General features: G+C 42.7%; 1 protein-coding gene across 2 annotated transcripts in view; it reads left to right on the forward strand.

The window, feature by feature from the left end:
- LOC309568416 (MOB kinase activator 2-like) overlaps positions 1 to 7500 on the forward strand; it is a 74058-nt gene that overhangs the window by 24721 nt on the left and 41837 nt on the right. The window lies entirely within an intron of this gene.

A 7500-nucleotide genomic window follows, 5' to 3' on the forward strand; every position in this document is an offset into this window, starting at 1 on the left:
GAACCCGGAAGAGACGCCGAGGGATCATGTCAGCTCCCACAGCAGTGTCCGGGGGTCTGTGTCGGGGCTTCGTTCTAAGGTAAGTTATTCATAATGAGCTAGTATGCGATGCATACTAGCTCATTATGCCTTTGTCTTGCAGGGTTTTCTTTTTTTTAGGTTTACAACCGCCGCTTTAATGTGTTTTTGTTTTTCATGCTTTGTGGGTGTAGGGTGTCAGATGAAGGATGTCCTGATTCCCCTTTATCTTTAGTTATACCTCATTTAGAATACCCTGTCCAGTTCTGGAGACCTCACTTACAAAATATTGACAAGATAGAATGAGTCCAGAGACAGGTTACAAAAACTGTGAAAGATCTGAGGGAACTTAATATGTACAGTCTGGAGGAAAGAATGGAAAGTGGAGACCTGATTCTAACCTCTTGCCACTCTCCCACGATACTCTTACTGCGGACGGGTGGCAGCTGCAGGCTAGGCAACGAAACTGTATTTTGGTGCTGAACTTCCGGCTTTGCAGCGCGCATGCGTGCACCTCCCTGCTGACCTGTACTATGATTGGACACTGCACGAGTTTATCAGCAGGTTACAGCCAATGATTGATTTTTTTATTTTTTTTTTAATTTTTATTTATTGAACTAGATGGACTTGTGTCTTTTTTCAACCTGACTAACTGATTATGGCTGTACACTTCTAATTGGCTATGGCCAATCAACACACAGAAATCTGTACACAGTGATATAGCTGTTTCTTCTCCCTGAACTTGGAGCAGCAAGATCTGTGTGTAAAATCAGCACACATTTAGGGTCCTTTCACATGGGCTTTCCGCCCGGCAGACTCGGTTTTGCTCAGCAGGGATCGATCCGCCGATCCCCGCTGAGCAGGGGGATGACGGGTCCGTCTCCACTTACTTTGCAGGGACGGAGCTGTCAGATCCCCGCTCTCCTCTATGGGAGATCAGATGAAAATGTACCACCTGTCTGTTTTCATCCGATCCTCTCTAGATGGATGGAAAATTGGGTTTTCTTCCGTTTTGGATTTAACAGACAGAATCGGATCGGATAGCAGCGAGTGTCAGCAGACATGTCACCGCTGACATCCTCTGCTCCATAAAGGTGCATGGAGCATCCGATCAGGACAAGCGGACCTGATCGGAAACCCCATGTGAAAGGGCCCTAACACTTGTTAGGCACACAGTTAACCCCTTGAATTTAACCACTTCCCAGCCAGTGTCATTAGTACAGCCTACAATATTATCACTGTATTAGTGTCACTAGTGACGTCAGTCAGTTAGTGTCCCTCCCAGTCTGTCTGCTAGCGCTGGATTGCCCACCACACTATCAGTCAGACACTGATCACCATTACTAGTATAGTGTCTGTACGGATCAGTGTCCGCAATAGTATACCGTCCCCAAAAACGCAGTTTGGTTTTTACCAAAGCCTAATTTTATGAAGAAATTCATTTTTTTATTTTTTTTGTATTGGATATGTTTTCTAACCAAGTCGAAAATATTGTTTTTCTTTTAAAAAAATTTGTGGTCTTTTTTCGTTTATAATAAATAAAAAAAAAAACCCAGTTGTCCTCAAACACCACCAAAATAAAGCGCTATTTGTGTTACAATAATCATATAAATTTAATTTGCGTACAGCGTTGCGTGACTGTGCAATTGCTAGTTTAAGTTAGCAAAGTTCTGAATAGCAAAAAATTCCGTGGTCATGAAGGAGGTAACACCATCCGCAGGTCAAGTGGTTAAATACATCAAGGGGTTGAATAGGGTTCAGGGGGACAGTATTTTTAATATGAAGCCAAGATCAAGAACATGGGGACATGGACTGAAACTTGCAGGAGGAAAGTTCAAAACTAATCTTTAGACAGTATTATTTTACTGAAAGGGTTGTTGATGTTTGGAACAGACTTCCAGCAGAGGTGGTCAGTCAAAAGAAGGGGGATTCAAACATGCTTGGGACAAACCTACAATAAAAAGTAAAAAAAAATTGTATAAATATGTAAAAAAAATGGGGGGGGGGGGGGTAGAGGGACCAATTGGTCTTTTTTCTCTTACGTCCTCCGACAGTCGCCGCCCACTCATACAGTCTTCACCAATGGGTATTGACTTCCTCTCCACAGGAGTAACTAGGCATAAGACTTGTTAAAAAACAAAGCATTTATATAGACACACCCATGGGGGCTGTCCCACTGGTCCAATACCCCCCTGCAATCAGCCATCCCAACTCGGTTTGTCTTCTGCCTAGTTAAGGAGTAAGATAGGCTTCCCTGTGCTGGGGCTTCAGTCTCAGCCTTCTTCTTCTATTTTATGATTTTATTTTACTGCAAAGGAGTTTTTTTCTTTGCATTACTAGCTGTTTCTTTTGTCAGCGTTAGTTAATCGAATCTTTGGATCAAGACAGCGTTTGCGGAGCTGGGAGTCGGACTGGTTGTCCTGGTTCTCCAGGACAGAGGTCCTGATGGAATCCCAGCCTGCCATCGAGCGTTTAGCAGGCTATGTGTTCGCCCTGGCCTCGCAAACGACCCATCCCTGTCCTCAGGTTTCTATGCACTAAAACAAATTTTCAACTGCTATATACCAAAGATTTTATGACAGCTGTTACCAGAACGTCTTATAACTTGCCTATTGAGCAATTGGCAAATTCTTGGCTTATAAAAAAAAATGGATAGATTAGATCTGTGCAACACTCGACTGCCAGAAATACAGATTTTTTATTATTTTCTTTTCCTGCTTGGCTGCACATGGTGTCTATAAATTCATGCCCATTGTGGTCATATGTCCATCATTCCTCACCTTTCAAGAGTATACAGATAAGGAGTTCTAAGTTACACAATAGTCGACGTTTGACCTGCGTAAGTTGCACAATCATGTTTAGATGGGCCTTCGTTAATAATTCAGGCAAAGGTAAATGTAGACTTCATTCTGCGACAGCTTGCAGCACGTCTATTTTTAAACATGCAGTAAAAGGATGGGAAACCCAAGCCTGCATTTTCCATGATATGGAACGTCTTCACCTCCTGATGATGTGGAGGATAATACGAAGCCGGAGCCCACTGGAAGATGATCTGAGGAAAGCGAGTGCATGGTGTGTTTTTTTTTCCAGAACGGAAGGGGAGTCCATAGAGCTCTGCAGAATCTCCGAAGTGAAGCTATGGACATTTTATTTACAATGCTATAACAGTAAAACTTGCATTAAAGGGCCAGTTTACACCTGTGCGTTCTAAAACACTTGTCACATTTTTTAATTGCTTTTGGTGCATTGCGCTAAAAACCAACTCCTCGTGTAGTGTGTTGCATGCATGAGTAAAGTTTTGCATTGGTTGTTTGGGACAGACGGGGCACCTGTTCAAAAGTGATGCTTTTAGCATTGGTAGAGGAATTTGCAGAAAACATGTCTTTTTTTTGAGGGGTATTAGGGCCCCTATGTTATAGATGGTTATAGTGACTGTGACGTGAGTCACTTTGGTTGGGGGGCTTGTGGAACCCAGATTGCTTTAGGGAGGTTGGGAGACTCCTTGTCCAGCTTCCCCAGCCCCTCTTATGTGTAAGTCACCCTGTGTCTATTAGGGGCACAGGGTGACCAAGAACCCCAGTCGGGTCTGCACTAGTCAGACTCGTTGTACAACCACACCGGACTCAGCATTTGGTGTTACCCCGGTAATCCTGGGTTCTATATGTGTGGTTTGTGTTGAAAGAGTGAGGGGCTCTTTCACTTGGAACAATAATATTTCTGGACATTATCCCTCAGGAAACATATAAAGATAAACGGTTTGACTTTTCAGATTGCTAAAATATTGTTGGAGTGTCTCATAGACCCTTACTAGATAGTGAGGTGGGGTTTGTTATTAAGTACCTGCATTCCATTGTTCTATTGTTTCTGTCTGCCTTAAGATCAACCTATTATGGGATGTATATGTGTATGTGGATTGGCTGCTAAGGGGGAGGGGGGATTGTCCCACAGTGTATATCTTTGTGCCTGTGTTTGAACAAACAGTTCATTCTGGCTGACTCCAAAACTTGTACTATCAAGTTCTTGGGGTAACTATAGCCAGATTCATGGATCCGTGTTCCAGAGCTTAGGAAGCAGCTTCTTGGCGGAGATACCCAGTCGGGGTGTCCAGATTACGTCACAGTGACGGCTGCCATTTGCAGGATTTGGGTAGTGTAGGCCAAATGCCCATGCCTTTTGGTCACATGATTTCTCCTGCGTGGGAAGACGAAGTAATGATTCTGCATTACTTACAACAGAGATAATATGGCCAAATGCATGTTTTTTTTAGTATTGTGAAGTTAATCTCCTCTAAAAGCCTATGTGTACATGGACGCATGGGGGGGGGGGGCAGATTTGCTGAATCAGGTGTAGGTAGCACTATAAAGATAAACGTACTGGAGCCCTTAGGTTCTCCTAATTTATCCATCCCAGCATGACTTAGCCCCGGTTCACACTTATGCGAGTGCGGAGTTCGCATGTAATGTCGGAGCGCACTGCTCCTTCATTACATGCGATCGGCTGTGCGGTGCGAGTTTAGCCATACACTTTTGTATGGCTAAATTCGCACCGCACCCGCAGCAAACACGCACAGGACCCTTTTTTGCAGCCGCATCAGGATCGGATCGCACATCGGTTCACACTTGTGTGATCTGATCCTGTGCGAACTGCAAGATCGCACTGCGATATGCGATCAAACTGGGGGTGTCGTTAAGATTACATTGACACCCCCAGCGTATCGCATATGGCAGTGTGAACTGCCATGGGGTGCGTGTGCGATGCGGCAACAGGCTGTGGATTCGCAGCCTTCCCGCATCGCATAAGTGTGAACCGGACCTTAAGTATGCGACTACTAAGCCTTTTTTGTTATTATTGTCATTGTTTACATTCATATGTTTATGCTGAAATCTTGACCACTGAAACTTATTACACAATGTCCTTTTTCCTTTGAAAACATAAAGCATTTTAAAGAATTCCAGACGGAACAAACTCAGCCGGTTCTGTTTATTTTTGCTGTATATAGCATATATAAATGTTACAGGCCAGGAATGCTTTGCATGTTGATGGTAGTACTAAAAATAGTTCCTGAGTAATTTTTGCCACATTTAGACCTACATAGACGTTTTGCAGAAACAAGACTTGACAGCCCGTTGATATGGAAAATACACATATTTTGCTAGAAAATGACTTGGAACCCCCAAACAATAAAAGGGAAAAAAAATATATATATATATATATATATATATATATATATAATATAATACTTCTTTTTTTTTTTTTTTTTTAGCATAGACCCTAGAGAATAAAATGGCGATCGTTGCAATCTTTTATGTCACACTGTCTTTGCGCAGAAGTTTTTCAAACGCAGTTTTTTTGGGAAAAAATACACCTTTAATTAATTTTAAAAACAGTAAAGTTAGCCCAATTTTATTTGTATAATGTAAAAGATGTTCCACCAAGAATCGTGATCTTTATTCTAAGCAAAAAAATTGCGATTCTCCTTTTTATCCAGAATCGTGCAGCTCCAATGGGTGGCAATAATGTTATGGCTGATCAGTGTATGTGCAATACTAAAAGGACACATTGTTTCTGCTCTGTAACAGCTTGGTGAGATTACATGAAACTAGCAAATTTATGACATACATGCCAGTATCTATCATTTGTGCAATATTTCGGACAGTGTAGGGCTCCATTCACAAAGTCTTAACACAAGAATAAGGATCTAGATTTTAGCCATTTGATTGTTTGTTTTTTGTTTGTTTTTTCTTTCAAATTTCCTTGGACTCTGCTGAAAATAACTTGCTTTAAATATCCGTGTCCTGGTGTTTTAGTAGCTCAGTGATTTAAAGTGGAACTAAAAGCTGTTCATACTTTCCTTTGCCGTCATCTTCCAAGTGCCAGTCTTCGGCCTCCTTGATTGGCCGGCGAGAGATGACATTAGATCTGTGCACACTTCTGCACAGCTTAGTGTACATTCTACAAGTATTGCAAACCGTCGGATAGGTATTTTGCATGTCTCTACTGCAGGAAAGAGCCTGCCTGTCCACAATTTTATTTTTTTCCAACTTTAGTTCTGCATTTAGTCTTGTGAGTCAAGATCTTATAATGATGATATCCACGTGATTTGTTTTGCCTTACTTTGTCTCTATTCAGTTCATTTTACTAGCTCTACAAATGGACATCTTGATACATAGTGGTCAATACCTTCTTTCTTTAAATCCCATCCCTAGGATTATGGTCCTCTTCTCTGCTTTAGTACCTTTTTTGCCTGGGCAAAAATCAACCTCATAAAAAAAAATGTAAATCACCAGCTGCATAAATGATAAAATCTGTACATTACTACTTGTGATGTCTTCATGTAACTGGGGGGGGGGGGGGGGGTTCTCTGCTGCCAGGGGAGGGTCTGAGAAAAGGATCACTTCCAGCATTCTTTTCAGGGACAATCTGTCCCGTGATACCTGTTCTATGTTGATGTAGATCTATTGGGATTCTAGGACAATATCCCCCTGGACAATTTTCCGGGGGGATATTGCCCAGGGGATAATGTCCGGGGGGGGGGGATATTGTCCTGATGCCATCTATTGGATGGTCTTACAGCAGTCATCCTCTATTTTACTGGAATGATCTGTGATCTGCCAAACCTCCTTTAGAGGTCTTGACTATAAACCCACAAAACATCTTCTCCATCTTCATCCAAGTCCAAACAATGTGCGCTATAAGACCAATCGAGAAAATCACCTGTGGACATCAGTTATGCCCTGTTCACACCTGAGCGTATTTCAGCTCGTAAAAAGCTCATCTCTGAAGTCTCAAAACTCCCAACAAGCAAAATCCCATTCATTTCAATGGCCCCTGTTCACATCTGAGCACTTTGTCTCCTGAAGCAAAATGCCTGAAGCTATAAAAAGTACATGAGCTTTTTTTTTGGCTGATTACAAGCGTTTTTGTTAGATGTCATTGCCTTCCTCCAAACACCTGCAAAAAACGGCAGAAAAAAGCCCAAAGAAGCGCCTGAAAATGACACGCTCAGGTGTGAAAGGAGCCTTAGGGCTCTTTCACACGGGCGGTCCGATCAGATCCGCCTGTCAGTTTTTTAGGCGGATCTGATCGGATGCCCCATTCAGCCCTATGGAGCAGCGGATGTCACCGGTGACATGTCCGCTGACACCCGCTGCCATCCGCATCCGATCCTGTCCGTGAAATCCGGTGCGGAGACGGAGCTATCATCCGCCAGCTCAGCGGGGATCGACGGATCCATCCCCCGCTGAGCAGAGCACGGTCCACAAATGAATGCGGACCGTGTGAATGGAGCCTTATGGTTTGGGAGATTGTAGATTTTTTTTCAGTAATATTATGGATGATCGTATATAGGAATAGGATCTGCCGTGCTGATGTACAGTGTAAACACTATTTTTTAATACTGGCAGATTTGTATTCTGCTTGTGTCACTGTGCTCCAATCTGATGACCAGAAGTAAGACATAAAGTACATTGACTTAATTGCCAT

The sequence above is a fragment of the Pelophylax lessonae genome, assembly GCF_965119305.1.
Source record: "Pelophylax lessonae genome assembly, chromosome: 12".
In the NCBI taxonomy this organism is placed as follows: domain Eukaryota; kingdom Metazoa; phylum Chordata; class Amphibia; order Anura; family Ranidae; genus Pelophylax; species Pelophylax lessonae.